Genomic DNA, 17,459 nt, shown 5'->3' with positions numbered 1-17,459 from the left:
GCGCCCCACGTGGCTGTGGCTGCCGGGAAGCCAGGCTGTCGTGGCAACCAGAGAGGCTCCCACCTCTTCTCAGTCCTTCCGGAGCCACACGGGGGGAGCCCGCTTCAAGGAGCATCATTTCCAGCTAAGGGTCCAGGCAGGTCCCGAGGCTGGAGAATCTGAGGTGTCTGGCAAACGAAAGGAGGCTGCAAGACTCGTTTCCCCCAAATGCAACCCCGACTCCAGAATGAGGCCCTGCACACCACGCGCGCCCTGCCACTCCGGGGAGCTCCCGGCCCAGGACGGCCCGGCTCGGCCCCGACAGGCTGGGAGTGAGGGCGGTGGGAGGAGGGAGAATGGACATTCCTGCAGGGAGGGCCTGGCTCTGCAAGGCCCACAGCAGGACTCCAGAGAGAGGGTGGGAGGGAGAGAGGAAGCCACCCAGGGTTTTCGATTAAGGTGCCGCTTTGGTGAGGACTGCTTTCTGACACCCCGAAGTCTCGGGAGACGGCCCCTGAGGGTCTCTGGCCTGGCCTGCCTTTCCCAAGGGCTGTGGCCTGGTGTCTGGAGTCGTGAGCATCTCCAGATTTCAGGGCGCAGCCTTAGCCATGGCAAACCTGATGACATCTGGAAGTCTCGCTGGGGGCCGACGGGGGGGCCTCTGAGATGGAGCTGTTTGCTCTCTGCTCGAAGGAACAGATGCGTGAGCCACATTGGCCGCGATGTGCGTTTCTGCAAACCAGATCCCGTTCACCTCCTCGGCGCCCGTTGCGAAACGGGACTTCCACGCCCCCAGGGGCTCATCTCAGCAGATGGGTCGGCGGAACAGCACACGGCTGTGCAAGGCGGGAGGAAAGCGTCGGCCAGCCCTGCGGCAGCTTTTCAGAGCCGTGGAACAGCCCTCGGTCTCTGGACGCTTCCGGGACCTGCCCCATCTGCCCTTTGTCTGGGCCGCAGGAATGTCTTCCGTTTTAGGGGACAGAGACCCGCCCCCCCCGGGGACGTCGCGGGTCCTGCTGGGCTCCGTGGTCTCTGGCTGTGGCAGAGACAGCTGTGTCTGTGTGTGAGGGACGTGGCTCCTCCCACGCCGGCAGCCTCAGCAGTTCGGGAAGGGGTGGGGCTCGGAGGCTACAGCTGTGTGCCGTGTGCCCAAGGGGCCCGGATACACCGCGACCCCCAGGCAGGTCACTTCGACCCCTCCACACCCGCCGGGAGCCCTAACCCTGCCCCGTGTGTGTCTCGGGTCCGTGTGAGGATGGTAAAAAGGGGCGTTTATGCACTTCGGGCTGAAAGCCATTAGAGAAGACTTTGAAATGTGTCACAGAGCAGTTTGGGAACAAACCCTAACATCCAGGACACAGTGTTAAGTACAGAAAATCCCCGATCAACGTCACGAGTAGGTTCTGCTACTCGAAAGGAAACGATGTATAATGAAACCAGTTCCATCACAGGCTGATCAATACAGACAAGGGTGAAGCTCCTGCAGCGTCTCATCAACATCAGAACAACAGGACCCTGACAGGAAGGACGTTATTGGTTTAACAGGACCTGCTGTATTGACCAGGTTTTTTTTGGCGCTGAGTTGTAATACTGTGTGTCACCAGGGGGTGTCGCTGTCAGACAGCTCATGGGCGTGTTTGCGCGTGTCAGCCTGGGCTATCCTGTGTGTGTAAAACTAGCTTCTTCAATGATGTGTGTAATCAGCAGAGGCGAGCGCAGACGCCCCCCAGAGCCAGGCAGCAGTGTGAACGCGCCCGGAAAGCCACGTGTTTGGTCGCTGAGGGGCAGCGTGGCTGCAGTGCGTGCGGGCCCGAGGGAGGAGGCGTGTCCTGCCGCCAGCTCGGCGGGACAGCCGGCGGGTGCGGGCGGGGCTGGCTGGTGCTGTGCCTCCCCTAATGCGACACTTCAACACTCCGAAGGCGCACAGTTGACACCGTCCCTGTTAACACTGCGATGAAAACATGTTGAAGTGTGAAAGCGTGGCTGTTGGGCCCGAGGTTAAAGCAAGCAGCGCTTTGTGCGTCGGTTCCGGGCTAATGACACGGTCCCTCGCGCTCCGCCGGGCTGCCTCTCTGTCCTCCCTTGGGTCCGCCCACAGCCGCTTTGCGGGGCGCGGACTATTGTTGCCGAGTCCGCCAATGTTTCTGTTTCATTTTCAGAGGGAGATGGCTTTCGAAAATGCGAAATCTACTGATTTTTAACTACTGGCAACGAATTCCGATGAAATAAAATGCTATGCCGGCCGATGACAGGCGTCTCGGACAGGACTTGGTCAGTTTTCGAGCTGTCCTTCCTCTGCTGGGGAGTTGTGCGATTCAAGGGTACCGATCCGCGGCGCCACGCCCCCTGCTGGAGGTGTGTAGGCGGGTGCTTTTCATCCGCCTGATTCACTGGATGTGTTTCTCTTCTGCAAAAACAGGGTTAAACACCATACGCTGGGGCTTATCCATGGTAACAGCTGAGACTCTAGTTTCTGGAGTCACAGAGAACGGGGTGTGACTACCAGACCCGCTACTTACTAGGCTGGGTGACCTTGGGCCAGTCGCTTAACCTCTCTGAGCCTCCACATCCTCATCTGGAACAACGGGGAAAATAAAAATGCCAAGGTGGGGGCTGTGCGTGGTGTGCACACCAAATCCAGCTTCCAGCTTCTGGAAGGCCTGGGAGGACGCCACTTCCTGCCCCCTAGTGGTTGTGTGGGATCACGTGATTCATTCTGGCCAATGAGCTGAGAGTAGAGCATCTACCACTTATATGAGTTCTTGGGCTCCTCCGTTGAATTGCTGGGGTGAGAACCTTCCCCAGTCCTTTCCTCTCCCTGGGGACTGGCAGCACCAGAGATGGTGGCTGCTCCTTGCCCCTGGGTCCCGGGAGGAGGACTGCGTGGAGCATAGCCCACGTGAACTTGTGTAGCACGAGCCAGAAATAGGCCTTAGCTACTTTAAGCGGCCGAGCCCTGGGGAGCTGTTCTGTTGCTGCAGCATGACCTGGACTGCCCAGACCGATACAGCTCACCTCCTGGAACGCAGTGGGGACTCGGGGGAACACGGCACTGGAGGGGCTGGCGCGGCGTCTGGCTCAGAAGGAGCCCTCAGTAAACAAGAGGCTCCTTCATGAACTCCGCAAATATCCATTGAGCACCCAGGCCTTGCCAGGCCCGGCTATGGGCACGAGACAGACTGGTGAGCAGAACAGACGCCGGTCCCTGATCCCTGGCGGAGCTTCTGTGCCAGCGACACGGTGGCCGTCTCCTTCCGCAGTCGGTGTGAGAGGAAAACGGAGCCGTCGGCTTGGTTCTGGGCCCGCGGTGGAGGCAGAGGCAGGCGCGCGGCCCCGTGGTGGCAGACAGGCAGGTCTGGGGAGCCGTCGTCTTCGGAGGAGGCAGCAGGAAGGCCGTGGGAGTCGTGAACGGTTCCGGCCAGGCCGCCCCAGGCCGCCCTCGGCGACGTGAGTCTCGGAGTCAGGCCTCCGGCGCCCAGTGTGGACCGGCCCGGGAGCCGGTACAAGAAAGACACCTCCGCGCGGAGCTGGGCAGGAGGGCTCCGCATTCCTCCGAAACCCCGAGGGTGGGAGGCTTCCCGTGCAGGCGCCGGCCCCTCCCACGCGTGAAGCAGGAACTGTGGAAAAAGAGGGTGCTCGGAGCTTCTGAGAGGCTTTTCCCTTTTCCATGGGCTTTTTTTTTCTAAATCCTCACCTGAGAACAAGTTTATTGACTTTTTAAAGAGAGAGAGTGAGAAACGTCAATTGATTGACTCCCATATGCACCCCAGTCGGGGATCGAACCTGCAACCCAGGCCTGTACTCTGACCAGCCACGCACCTCGCAACCTTGTGGTTACGGGGTGACCTTTAACCCACTGAGCCCCCGGCCGGGGCCCAGGTGCCTCTTTATGGCCCAGTCCTCACACCATCTATGCCTTTCAGCCCCCACAAAGTTCTACAAGGAGTTCACCCCGCTACAAGTGGGGAAACCGAGGCTCAGAGAGGCTGAGCGGGCTGTTCAGAGCTGCCCAGTGCCGTAGGTAGGCCGCTGGGCTGCAAACACAGGTCTTCTGCTCCCAAGTCTGCGTGTGTCCCCAGTGCTGGTCCCTCTTGTTTTCTCTGGGAACAAGGGGACAGCGCGGCCACCACAGGCCTGGGCCCCGCGCCCTGCTTCCAGAAACTGCACCAAAGCGCTGTCTTCCAGTTGATTCTGGTTCTGGTTATTTCCACCCCCTGGGTTGTGAGCCTGGTGCATGCAGGGTCCTGCCGAGGGCTCATCCCGCCGTCCCTCCCATGCGGGGTGACCCTCAGGCGGGCGGGCTGCTGTCCTTTCCCCCTCGGCACCGGCGGGGCGACCTGGCTCGGCCAGCGGATGCAGGCCGGCTGCGCAGCCCTGATCTGGCGTGGCACTCTGGGGGTCAGAGGCAGGTGAAGGGTCAGCAAACTTCAGGTGTCTGTCCCCTGGGGCCCACTGTCAGGGAGCCAGCACAGTTTGTTGTCTCTGGCCACGGTCCCGGGGCACGGCAGGCTCTGGGGTAACTCCGGGTCTGTGCGGGGTCATCTCCCGGGGAAAGCAGTGGCCCGGGGCCAGACCGGAGGGTGCAACCCCGCAGGCCTGCTGACGTGGGCAACCCCGAGTTTGATCCAGGGGAAAACCCCCGATTAGTGGCCAATACTTAAAAATCAAGGGATTTCACATAGACATGTGCGTTTCAGCTACTTTTTCAAAATTCGAAGACTGGGGCCCCACTGGCCCCTCGCACCCGCCTGGGCTGCCCTCCCCGAGGTGGCCAGCGCTCTGAGAAGGGGCAGATACACTGTCACTTCCTAGCCAGCCTCGCTCCCTCAGTGCTGCCGTGTCCGGGGGTCGCCGTGGCCCGCTGCCCCGCATGGAGCCTGACCTCTTGGGACAGACTCCTCAAAGCCGGTGAAGGGCTGGGCGAAGGGTGTGGGGCACCGCCTGGGGGTCCATTGGCCCTGTGTGACCCTCCCCATTGTCCCCAGCCCGGCCAAAGCCACACTGAGCAGCGGGCAGCCAGGCAGGTTGAGAGGGAGAGACTGTTGTTTGTCCTGCGAGTCTCTGAAACCTCCTGCGTTGTCCCCCGGGTCTCAGGCAGTGTCCACATGTCCCTCCCCACCAGTTCCAAAGCCGCTGTTGCCCTCCAGGAACCCGGGGCCCCTCCCTTTGACCTTCGGTGAATGTTTCTTCCGCCCTTGAGGACCCAGAGGAGCGGCAGAGTCAGATTTCCTCCAGGAGCTCTTCTCTCGACCTCCCTGCCCCCGGATGGAATTAATTTCCTGGAGAAAAAAAAAATCCCTGCCTGTCCCCTCTGTGCGACCTAGCGAACCGCCGTGCAGGAGGGAAGCTGGCGGCTGTTCAGCGGCAGTGGGGGCGAGGGGCCTCTGTTCCAGGGGGTGGGGGTGGAGGAGAGGGGGCTGGGGAGCCCAGGGGACACCCCGAGACCCTCGCCTCCCCCCCACCTCCTGCACCGGGAGCTGTGCCGGGGGAGGGGCAGGCCGCAGGCAGCCCCAGACACCCATTTGTCTTCCCTCGTTTGCCGGGGCTGAGTGCAACCGCTCGGCGTTTCCCGACAGGGCCCAGCGCAGCGACTCCAAATGAGCTATTTATGGGCCGTTTTTTCCAGCATTACTTGCATATTATAATTAAGAGATAATGTCAGTGGAATAGAACATTGTCACCGGGTAATGGCCTCCCGCTGCTTCCGAAATGTCAAGGCAAAGTCACAGCATTTATCAAAAATAAATGTTGGCGGGAAGACGTGAGGTTTGTTTTCGCAGTGGGGACATTAATCCCGGGACGCGATGCGGCAGTGTCTGTGTTTCTCTTCGCCAGCGTGATGGATGCCGGGGGGTGGTGCTGCCGGGGGGTGGTGCTGCCGGAGGGGGTGGCGTCTGGCCGGTGTCGGGGAGCCCGCGGGGCACGGTGCCGGGGTGCGGGGCCAGGGGCCACCTTTGCATGGGGTCGGCGCCCACCCAGAGTCCGCACACTCACTCTCCAGGATGCACAGGGGGGAGGGGGGCCTGCTGGGCAGGGCGGCTTCTGCAGCGGGTGCCGGCCAGCTGACTGGGCGGGGAGGGGGCGTACATTTGGCAGAAGTCCTCCTTTCTGCCACCCCAGGGGTCCCTGGGGCGTCGGCACGATGGTGGAGCGGTGGGCGCTGGGACAACCTTGGTTTCCGCCTCGCTACCCGAGAGGAGCCAGCGGGGGGGAGGGCGGCTGAGACAGCTGGCCACTGCGGCTCCTGATGGTCTGGGGACGTCCCTGTGCACCTTGGCGCAGGCACCGCCAGCTCTGCGGCCGGGCCTCGCGGCGGCGCGGATGTGCACGCTCGGCAGCTGTCCCCGGCGCACCGCGGCCCTGCCTGATCTTTCTCGACTGCGCGTCTGGTCCGCAGTCCCGCGGGCCCTCGGCATACAGGCCCGACTCCAAAATGGCCCGGCGCAACTTCCCAGTGCCCTTGCGGTCCTTTCAAGCAGCCCGGCCCGTCCCCACTGCGAGCCCGCCCTTCACCCTGTTCCTTCCGCCTGAGACGCATCCCCCGCCGCCGCTGCAGCTGCAGCTGCAGCACACGCCCCTCCCAGGCTGCCTCGCGCTCCTTCAGGCTTCCATTCCAGCAGCTCCTCCTCCAGGAAGCCTCCCTGACTTGGCACGCCTTGGACATGCGCCCTTCCCTTGGGCTTCTGCCCGGCCCCTGCACGAAGCCTGTCACAGCCTTTGATCACAGCGTCATCAGCTCTGGCTCCTAGTCTGGTGCCCCCCGAACTGTGGGCACCACGAGGGTCCTGGATGGAGAGTGGGTGCTTTGTACACAGGCACTGGAGCAGCTACGTACAGGAGTGAGTTTGTATGAGTGGTCATCTGCTGGCAAGATAGCGCGGCCCAACGGATGGCCCGAATGCCGGTGACCTCCAGCAGTGAGCGTTTATTTGCCCCAGGAGGCCACCGGTCGGCGACTGAGGCCAGGTTCGCCTGGGGCTCTCCTGTCCCAGCGGGTGTCGCACACGTGTGGCCTGTCGGCTGCTCCAGGGCGCCCCCAGCTGGCGTGGCTGGCGGCAGTCTGCTCCGTGCTCCGTGACCAGGGGCGACAACAGCGTCTCTTCTCGGGCTGCGAGGATGCGGTGACGGGGTGTTCCGGCTGGGCCGGCACAGCCTGGGCTCAGCGTGGAGCCCCCGTCCGAGGGTCCGGCCCCTGCTCTGTCCCACGAGGGCAGCAGCCTGGTGGCCGACACAAGGCTGAGTGGTCGCCCGTCTCCCCGGAGTGGACCCGAGCTGCCCTGCCCTGGGCGGGCCCCGGGATGGCGGGCGGGTGTGTGGGGACAGGTGCTGACCCCCGCCCCCGCCCCGTGGCGGGCAGGGCAGGCGGTGTGGGGGGGAGCAGCTTCTGCACGGACACCCGGCGCCCCGGCCCCAGGGCCTCCCGGAGGAGCTGCTCGCCCGCGCAGACCGCACGCAGGGAGCGGGGAGCTTGCGTAACGGAGGAACATTTGGTTCTCTCAGCCGGGCGTGGGGAGGGGAAGGTTTTGTGCTGAAGTGTGCAGCTCGGAGCAGCTGGGAGCGGTTTGCTGCGTGCCAGGCTGGGGGCGGGGCAGTCGCCCAGAGGGATGGCTGTGCCAGACAGCACAGGGGGGGGGGCGGGGGGGGCGGGGGGCGGCCCCCCCCAGGGAGGGGCAGACAGGCTGAGGCCTGAGGGGCTCCGGGCTGAGCACAGGCCCCCGCAGGCTGCACCTGTCTCCTGGGGCCTCCAGGCCCCTCTCTCCTTACCCCAGAGAGGTCTCGGTCCTTGGCACTGAGCTGAACCTGAACTTCCCGATCCAAGGGGCCGGGTTTGAGCCCGATGGTGGCACCTCTCCTGGACGACTGGGTCAGATGCGATGGGCAGCCAAGCCCAGGGTGGCCAAGGGCAGTGGACCAGTCCCCGGATGTGACGCCCCCACTGGCCGTCAGACCCCTGGCTCTGCTGTTTATTGGGAGGACAGGGATGGCACGGCCGCCCGACCCCCAGAGGCTCAGGGCCGGTGTGGGGTCAGGGCTGCAGCTGTCTCGGGCTCCCGTCACCCCAGGGGGCTGGGGTTCGCCCTCACAGCAGCGTGGGGAGGCTGGGGGCAGTTTCTCAGTCTTTGGACAGACCCTCAGGCCCTGCTGCAGGTGCTGGGGACACCGTCGGGGGCGGGGCAGACAGGGGGCCACGGGCTGGGGGGCTCTGTTCTGCGGCGAAGCAGACGACGAGTGAGCGCGAGAGCACACGAAGACAGTTGCACTGGGCAGCAGCGGGTGCCGCCGCCTCCGCCCTCCCCCTCCCTGCAGCTGGCACTTGGCGCTTCTTCCCGTGACTCTGGGTGCGGCCAGGGGACGTGCTCTGGTCGAAAGAATCAAGTGCAAGTGAGGCCAGTCTGTAGTTCTGCCTGTAGCCTTTTGGGGACCTCGTGCTTTTCTGCACCTTTGCTGTGTGGGAGAGACAGACGCAGCTCCAGGGGGAGCCTGCTGGGCCGGGACGACGGGAAGTGGGTGGGTGAGCCAGCTGGCGGGCGTGGAAGCGCTAACGCACGACTGCTGTGGCAAGCCACTGAGCTGAGAGGCCGTCTGTTACGCGGCATGTTGTTGGCAGTAGCTGACTGATACACGCAGCTCGTGTGAACCCCCCTCTGTAGGCAGGGACACGGAGGCCCAGAGATGTGAACGGAGCTTCTGGGTGTTACGGGGTTAATGTGGCTGAGCCCGGGGAAGCGCCCTGCCCCCTCAAGTGCAGCGTGCTCATTCATTCATTCAGCGCCGTTTTTTTTGAGCTCCTACTATGTGCCTGTAATTGTGCTGGAAGCTAGAGATAGCAGGATGAAAAACACATTCCTTCTGGAAACAACCTCCTTTCCTCGAGTTCCAACACGTGGCTGAGAGGTGGATCCCGTCGCCCTGGGGTAGGTACCCACCCTGAAGTAATCACGGCAGCGACGTGACTGGACGGGCTTGATCACATGCCCACTCCCTGTGTCTGGCGGGGGCGGGGGGCGGATGATGACCCCACTGGAACCCCCTGAGAGTGGAGAGTGGAGGAGGAGAGGCTCCCCCGAAGGAAGGGTGCTGTTGTTAAACCCCAGGAGGGGACCTGGGTGCTGGGCCGAGGACGCCCCAGCAGTGCCCCCCCCCAGACCTTGGGGGCCTGCGAAGACCTCGCTGCAGCTCTGGGGTCCGTGGCCGCCCCCCGTCTGTCCCACCTCCGACGTTGCTCATGGGGTCTCCGCCCACCCTCGGAAGGTCAGATGGGATTTCGTCCTGGCATCTGTGCTGCCTGCCCCTGGCGGCGAGGGGCGTGGCAGTGGGACATCAGTCACGGGGCCGTTTGTCTCGTTGGCAGCTTCTGAGGAGGTGAGCCGCCGGAGCAGACGGGGCCCTTAGCCAGCATGGTCAGGGCTGTTTGTTTAGAAAGCAGGGGACCTTGAAATCGGCTTTCATCAGAGGGGTCGGCAGGAGGGGCCTGCTGGGTTTGTGCAGGACGGAGACGCCCCACCTCCGCCGGGAAGGTCGGGCGATGGGCAGACCTGGCTTTGGGCCCTCTGCATTTGACTTTGAGGATGCTGCGTGACCCGCCCAGGCTTTGTCCCCTCTTCCGGGAGTGCAGGTGTATCAGTCGGTGCCTGCTCGGTCATGCTGCAGTAACAAACAGCCCCCAGCTGTCACGGCTCACCGCAGCCCGCACGAGTGCCTGTCTCACTGGTACTGCATGTCCAAGGCGGGTGGACTGGGCACTCCGTGCCGCAGGTCCACCTCCAGGACCCGGATGGAGGGAGCGCCTCATCCCCAGTGCGGGCACCTCTGGGCGAGGGCAGGCTGTGCAGGACCTGGGAAGCAGCTGCTGTCACCACCGCTCGCCTCTCATTGGTCCAGGCAGGTCACATGGCCGTGCCCAACTTCCAGTGGGGAGGGAGCAGAGAAGAAAAGACCCACTACGTGATCGTTACTGTTTATTCGCAAGAGCGGTTCTGCTGAGACATCACGGAGGTTAGAGTTTTTCTTCTCCCTCCGGAGGACGCAGATTACCATCCCCCACCCTCTCTCTGTCTCCCAGGTCCGTGACCCGCCCCCACCTCAGCCAGGTCACCGCCCCCGTGCAGGCACCTCTCCAGGGAGCGGGTCTGGTCCCAGCAGGCAGGGGCCGGGTACCTCTTACTGCCCACTGTGTGCCCAGACCCCAGAGCAGTGCCTGGCGGGCAGTGACTGCCCACCCGTTACTTGTCGTGGTTACGAAATGCCCTGGACCACGTCCGAGGCGAACTCTGAGCGCCCAGGGCTGCCCCTGAGGATCCCTGCCAGGTGCCGGGCCTCATGCGCCTGCCGCCTGCACGCCGGCGCCAGCCCTTTGCCCTTCGGACACGCCCGTGCTGGGCGTCACCGCGGCTGTGATCTTTCCCTTCCCCCCGGTTCTGTCGAGACATTGTGTAACGTTGTATTGATTGCAGGTGGTTTGATGTGCAGGGTGGGGCGACAGTAGGCTTACAGTTGTTCATTGGGCCGGAAACAGTGATTAACAAACAACAGTGCGAGAATAAACTGTGTTTCACACGCTCACGACTGGAGACCTATTTTTGCTCCCCTCCCCCCCACCCCAAGGCACATCATTGCAAAGTGATGACCACAGGAAGTTCGGTTAACCCCCATCACCTCGCCTAGTTACAGGTCATTTAATCAGTTTCTGCATTTGGTGATGAGAACTTTTAGGATCCACCTTCCTAGCAGTTCTGCAGCGGTGCGGTCCTGGTCCGCGAGGCAGGACTCTTCGCGGAGATGCTCGTTCACCACGACGGCTCACCCTGGCACTGCCCCTCCCCCGGGGCCAAGACAGCACCCAGCCCCCTGCATTTGCTTAATTCTTGTTTTTGCCCAGTAGAGGGTAGAAGCTTCTGGAAGACAGTTCAGCTCTCTGCCTTGTATTCCTCCGGGCTCTCCAGAGACACAGCTGGCTCGGAGACCTGTATCTCTGCACCTGTGTCATCTCTGTGTACCGGTGGAGAAACAGGTTCGCCACAAGGAGCTGGCGCACGTGGTCCCACACTCTGCCCTCTGCCAGCCGGGGCCCCAGAGAAGCCAACAGTGCGAGTTCCAGTTCGCGCCTGAGCTCACAGGCAGGGAAGGGACCGGCGACGTCCCAGCCCGAAGCCAGGCGGAGAGAGTACATTTTCCTTTGCTGACCTTGTGGCTCCATCTGGGCCTCGGACTGATTGCCCGAGGCCCACCAGCAGCAGGGTGGGGGTGGGGTGGGGTGGGGTGGGGGTGGGGTGGGGTGGGGGGAGTGCGGGGGAGAGCGGTCTGCCCCACCCAGTCAGCTGACCCAAACCTGAGTGTTACCCAGAATCCCCTGCCCAGACACACCCCGAGTCGCCTTAAACCCAGTGTCTGGGCGCCCGGGCCCGGTCAGGTTGCCACGTCAAATGAGCCACCACACGCCTTGTGTGAAAATCCCACGTGTTAGGGAGGGGAGGGGCTCAGCTGCCGGAACTAAGAACCGCCCCCTGACCCCGTGACCCCCAACACGCTGGTCAAAGCCCGAGAGACTCCCGCTGTCCTCCGATGCGGGAGCACCGTGGCGCAGGGGGTGTGGCCTGCGGCGCCCCCCGTCGGCCCGTCTGGTTGTGCGCACACCCCTAGGATGCGGCCCTTCGCCGCGTGGCCGCAGCGGAGTCAAAGCCGGATGCACATTCCAGCTCCCGCACCGGGAGGGCGGGAGAGTGGCGGGCAAGCAACTTCCCGCAAAGCAGGGGTGTGGGGGTTGCCCCAGCCAGTTCCGCTCACACTCGCACGGGAGCAGGGGGACTGACTGGGGGACCGCACCTGGGGTTCAGCACCCCTGTCCCAGCTCCAGTTTCCTTCCCGAGGGCGGGAGGCGCCCCCAGGCTCACAGAGGAGCTGCTGTCGGTTCTGGAGAAGGAGGGAGGGAGATTTTCACATGCGGGGGCTGGTAAGAGGGAGGCAGACCTGGCGACCTCATTCCGGGGCAGTGACGGGAGCTAGCAGCTGCACGATGCGGCAGGAAGGGGGCGCCCTAAGCAAAGAGGTCCCGGCCGGGTGCAGGCAAGCCCCTCCCCCACACGCTACCCGGAGGCTGAGGAATTGCACACCAGAAGGTACCGTTTGGGCCTGGCTCCCAGGCATCTGGGGGACCTTAATAGGGAAACCGGTGACATTTGGTGCCTGACGCCACCTGGCGTGGAGGAGCCCCGGTCTGAGACGGAGACTGAGTTCTCTCCCACCCTGGGGGGACGAAGGCTTGGAACCCGCCCCAGTGACCGGAGAGAAGTGAAATCAGAACCAGGCAGCAGGCCCGGGCTGCGGCCTGCGGCGTGGCCGTCCCTGTTTGGGTGACCAGAGGAGGTGAGGTCAGAGAGGTCGAGCCGCGGCCCCCCGGCCACACAGCAAGTCCATGCCGAGGGCGGTGTTCGGGAGGAGGCCTGAGGTTTGCAGACTGCACACGAGCCGTGGCTGTGCCCTCCTGCCCGCCGGGTGTGCGAGCAGGGCTGGGGTGCACGGCAGGGGGAAGGGGGCGTGGGGGTGGTGGAGGACCTTGGAAGCCTGAGGAGGTGGACATTCTAGAAAGTTCAGCGTCATGTCGGCACCCGGGGCCAGGCAGAAGTGGCTCATGAATTATTCAGATCTGCTCCCGGGTGGGCCCCGCCTCACTGCTCCGAGCTGCCTGCCTGGGAGGCCTTTCCGCTTGCAGGGGACTTTGAGGTGGGGTTGAGTCTGGTCACCCCCACTGGGCCAGGCCGTTTGGTGCCCCCCCCCGCCCGCCAGCCCCAACGCCCTGGGCGCTGAGGCGGATGCCGTGAAGCTACTGCAGGGACTGTTTAGCAAGAGCACAGGCGGGGGCCGTGGCGTGAGTCGAAGGGGCTCGGGATGACGCCGGCATTTCCCTGTAGAGGCGAATTTCCTGTTTCCATGACTCGGTGGTTTTTCTCTCTGCTGCCTGCCGCGTGTGCAAGACGGCGTGCAGCAGAGCCTGGAGCCACCCAGATCCTCCGGGGCGGGAAGGTGCACACACACCACCGGCTGCGAAAAGCGGTGAGCACCGCCCCCGGCCAGTGCGGCAGATCTCAGCCACTGGGGGCGCAGCAGCTTCTCCTGGGAGACACTGTCGACAGCGTTTACTTATTGCTTATATTGCAATGTAACTCGCATAGGATACTCTTCACCCACGGAGTCATACGGCGGGATACATTTTAGTCTGTTTGCAGAGCTACGAGACTACCACCACAAGGGATTTCAGAACGTTTCCATTACCCCTGAAAAAAACCTCACAGCAATTAGCAGCCATTCGCTCCTCCCTGGTCCCCAGCCCCTGGCCACCAGCAGTCTGTTTTCGTGTCCGTGGATCTGCCCGTCCCGGACGTGCCCCGTACATAGAGTCCTACGGCACGGGGCCCTCTGCGTGCAGGAGCTTTCACTTGGCGTCGTGTTCCTGCGGTTCCCCGACGCTGTAGCATGAGTGAGGGCTCCGTCCTTTTCACGGCTGCGTAATATTCCGCCGTGCGGGTGGGCCCCGTGCTGCTCAGACACGCGTCGGGGGTGCACCCTGGGGTGGTTTCCATTTTCTGGAGCTGTGGACACAGCTGCCACGGACAACATTTCCGTGGGGACACACACTTGCATTGCTCCTGGGGCCGCTGACGTGCGGGGCAGGGCCGTCATTTTGGGAGGCCGTGCTGGGCGTCGCAGGACCTTCTGCAGCGTCCCTGGGGCCCGCCCGCTGGAGGCCACCAGCGCGTTCCCCTCAGCCGGTGATAACCCAAACGCGTCCCCAGACGTTGCCCGGTGTGCCCTGGAGGTGAAAGTGTGTGCCCGCTCGAGCATCACCGGTGTACGTAGCGTGACGATGTCTAACTGCAGAGACCACCCACAGCACGGCGCTCTGGTGGTGAAGTTTGAAAGCAATGATTTGCCCTGGCTGGTGTGGCTCAGTGAGCCACAGGCCTGCGAACCAAAGAGTCGCCAGTTCAATTCCCAGTCAGGCCACATGCCTGGGTTGCAGGCCAGGTCCCCAGCAGGGGGCATTCAAGAGGCAACCACACACTGATGTTTCTCTCTCTTCCTCTTTCCCTACCCCTCTCTCTAAAAACAAATTTTAAAAAAATTAAAAAAAAAATAAAAGCAATGACAACAACTCTGTTCTGTGTTGCGTGGGGCCATGGGTCTCAAAGTGCAGCCCCTGGACTAGCAGCAGCTGCAACGGGGTCCCCGGGGCGTGTGTTTGAAATGCAGACGCTCAGGCCCCGCCCCAGACGCTGCAGAGGAGGGCCCCCGGTATCCGCTTTCGCAGATGTGAGTGGCAGAGCAGAGACCCTGCCCCGGGGCTCACGCAGGGGCCGGTGCGGTTCCCCCCCACCTCAGAGTGGTGTGGGGCAGAGACCCCCCTCTGTGCCCTGAGCTGGCCCCTGGCAGTGCCAGCCCCCCCTGAACCATACGTGGAATACCGGGGGCCCAGCCCCCCTTCACACGGACGCACTCCAGACAGCCTCGGCCTGTCGCCGCGTTGTCAGCCCGTCAGTCCCATTTTGCAGGCGGGGGGGACTGAGGCTCAGGAAGGGGGGGCCAGCAGAAAGGGCGGCCCAGGGTCACACAGCTCCGAAGCACAGGCCCCAGAGTGTGAGCCCCTCCTTTGGGTGGAGAGACTCCCACCGGGGCTCCGTTTACGGCCCCACGTAGGGGAGGAGGCCGCTGGGGCGGCTGCTAGGCTTCTGCCTCGTGGTGGATTCTCGCAGGTGAGTCAGCCCCAGGGTGGCTCTGAGCCTCCCTCGGCCCCCAGCCGAGGCCTGGCGCAGCCTCCGTGGCTCAGCGGGGCCGGGCGGGGCAGCGGAGGGAGCGGGCGGGGCCTTGGCAGCTGTGACGGATAGAAAACAGATTGTGTTTCCCTCTGCCGCCGCCCCCGGCCGGGAGGGGATGAGCCGGAGCCCGGTTACCCACGCACAATGCGTGCTCTGTTGTGGGGCGAGGCCAGGTCAGGGGCGGGCCCCGCTGCAGGGCGCACTGTCCCTGGCACAGCCGGCTGGCCGGGTCCCTGCTGACCCGGCTTCCTGCTGCCGGCCCCACCGCCCCCTCTCCTGGCTCGCAAAGACCGAGCGTCCCTTTCCCAAACTGGGCTTTGCTCTCCCCATAACCTTGAGGCTCCCTGACCTTCCGGAGGGGCCCGGGGTCCCCCTCCCAGCGCCGCGGACTCCGGAGACGGCTCCTGCCGCTCACTCGCGTGTGTCCCTCCCCCAGCCCTCCCTCCCCCGCTCTCTGGTTAATGATCTGGAAATGTCTGAGCAGCTGGGCAGCTTGGCTTCCGCCGAGATTCCTTTGTTTATTCACTGTTTGCTAAGCACCTACTATGCGTGGGCACTGAGAGATGGTATTTTGCCCGCTACTTGTAGTGCGCCTACTGTGTGTAGGCACTAGAGAGACTTTCATTTACATACCCAGTATTTGTGGTCCTGTGTGTATCCACATGGGTACACGCGTGTTTATCAAGTGTTTGTGGAGCGCCTACTACGCGCTAAATGCCGGGGCTCTGCGTTGATGTGCCGGGTGCCTGTGGAGCATGCCCTGAGCGGCAGGGACGCTGCAGGGAATGGGACCGAGGCAGCCCCTGCTGGCAGGCCCCTGGCAGCTCCGTGCCGTGTGGCTGCGGTCTGACTGTGTGCGGGGTCCTCGGAGGGCAGGGTGGGGCTCGGAGAGGCTTCCCCTGGAGGATCTCGGCTTCCTCAACTGCAGCACCGTGGCAGTGAGCCTCAGCAGAGGGACCTGAGGAATGCTGGGGGGCTCCTGTGAGGGGCAGTGGCTGCTTCTGGGGGCTCAGCATCTGTTCCTCCTCCTGGTAACAGCCCCCCCGATTTGTAGGGGGAAACGATTCTCTTCTTTCCTCTCAGCAACTGTGACTCGGGTGGGGCTGACCCCTCCCACCCTGGAAGAGCACCTGACCAAAGCTGACCAATCAAATCACCCCACGCTCTGACCACAGTCAGTGGCCAGACAGGGGATCACAAGATCCAGGAAGGCCTCAGTGAGGTCCAGTTCTGGAGCCGTGGGGAGAGAAGCTCTTCCTGCTGGGGTGGGCGGGTGGGAGGGATGCGGGCACCTGGCTCCATGTCGCCCGCAGAGGGGGCACCTCCCTGGGAGTGAAACCAGCCCAGAAGAAGCGGGGCCAGATGTGTCCTGACGGTGCCGTCTTGAGCCCCTGGATCCAGCTGTGCCTGCAGCCCGGGCAACTCCAGACGTTTCACTAACACGGGCTGATAAATGCTCTTTCTGCCTCAGCCAGTGTGCACTGGGATGTTATCACTTGGAACCAACAGCCCCGACACATAAACAGGCTCTTTCCTCCCCCCCTTCATAAAACAGACGTCACGCTAGCCACCCGTGGAGCAGGAGAATGAGTCCCCTTGTTTTCTGAAAAGCTGATGGGAAAGGGACGGCGGGGGAGGCTGGCCGGCCACTCCGTTCTCCTGGGTGTGCGGGGACGTCCCTTCTCCCACGGGGTCGGCCTCGCCTCCCTGGGCCGGGGCAGAAACCCCTGGACCTTCTGGGCCCTGGCTCCGGAAGGTTCGTGACGGTTGGCGCTCCGCCTCGTGCAAGGAAATGGGAGTTCCTGGGCCGTCTGGTCTGCCCTGGGCGCTGCCCTCACAGCAGGCCCGGGTCGGGGCTGTCGGCGAGCGGAGGCTGGCCGGGGGTGGGGGGTGGGGAGGGGGCTCACTTGTTCTGTGAAGGGCCAGGTAGCAGACGCTTTTGGCTTTGTGGGCCGTAAGGTCCCTTGCATATTTTTTGTGTGTGTTCCGTGTGTTTTGTTTTCTAAAACTCTTTAAAAATGTGAAAAAAAATATTCTTGGCGTACAGGCTGAACAGACACAGGCCGCAGGCTGGGTTTGGCTCGTGGCTCTGACTTGCCGGCTCCAGGTTAGGGATAGTGACGGCCCGAGCGTCCCCGTTCTCGCCTCCCCCCTTCTCTTCCTCCCTCCTTTCCTTTGTGGGACAAAACCTTCATCCCTCAAACCCAGGGAATAGCCTGGAAATTCTAGTATTTGGGTGTCAAACTCCATCCCTACAAGTAGCCCGTCTCCTTTGCCCACCCCTTGTCTCCACAGGACGCACCCCGGTTTGCAACTCCAGGCTTCCCGCTCTGACTGTGTTGGGAATCTCCTCAATCTGGGGTGTAAGCCCCACGGGGAAGGCAGGCCCCGCGAGGCCCGGGGTCTGGGGCGCCTGGTGGTCCTGAGCTCAGTGGCTTGGGCGGGACCACAGTGTGTGACGGACTTGACCAAGTGCAGAGGCAGGGCCCGCGGCCGTGTGAGCCGTGCTGGGTGTGGGGGGCGGGGGGCTGCTGGGGTCCTCTCGGCACGAGCAAGCTGAGCCCGTGATCCTGAACCGTGGGCGCAGACAGTAGTGAGCTCCCCGTCCCCGAAGGGGTGCGAGTGGAGGCTGGCAGCCGGCCGAGGCCAGCTGGCACATGCGGTTCCCAC

Source organism: Phyllostomus hastatus, unplaced genomic scaffold (genome assembly GCF_019186645.2).
Source record: "Phyllostomus hastatus isolate PE091 unplaced genomic scaffold, TTU_PhHast_1.1 phas_contig_1162, whole genome shotgun sequence".
NCBI lineage: Eukaryota > Metazoa > Chordata > Mammalia > Chiroptera > Phyllostomidae > Phyllostomus > Phyllostomus hastatus.
Note: the sequence above shows the minus strand (reverse complement) of the source record.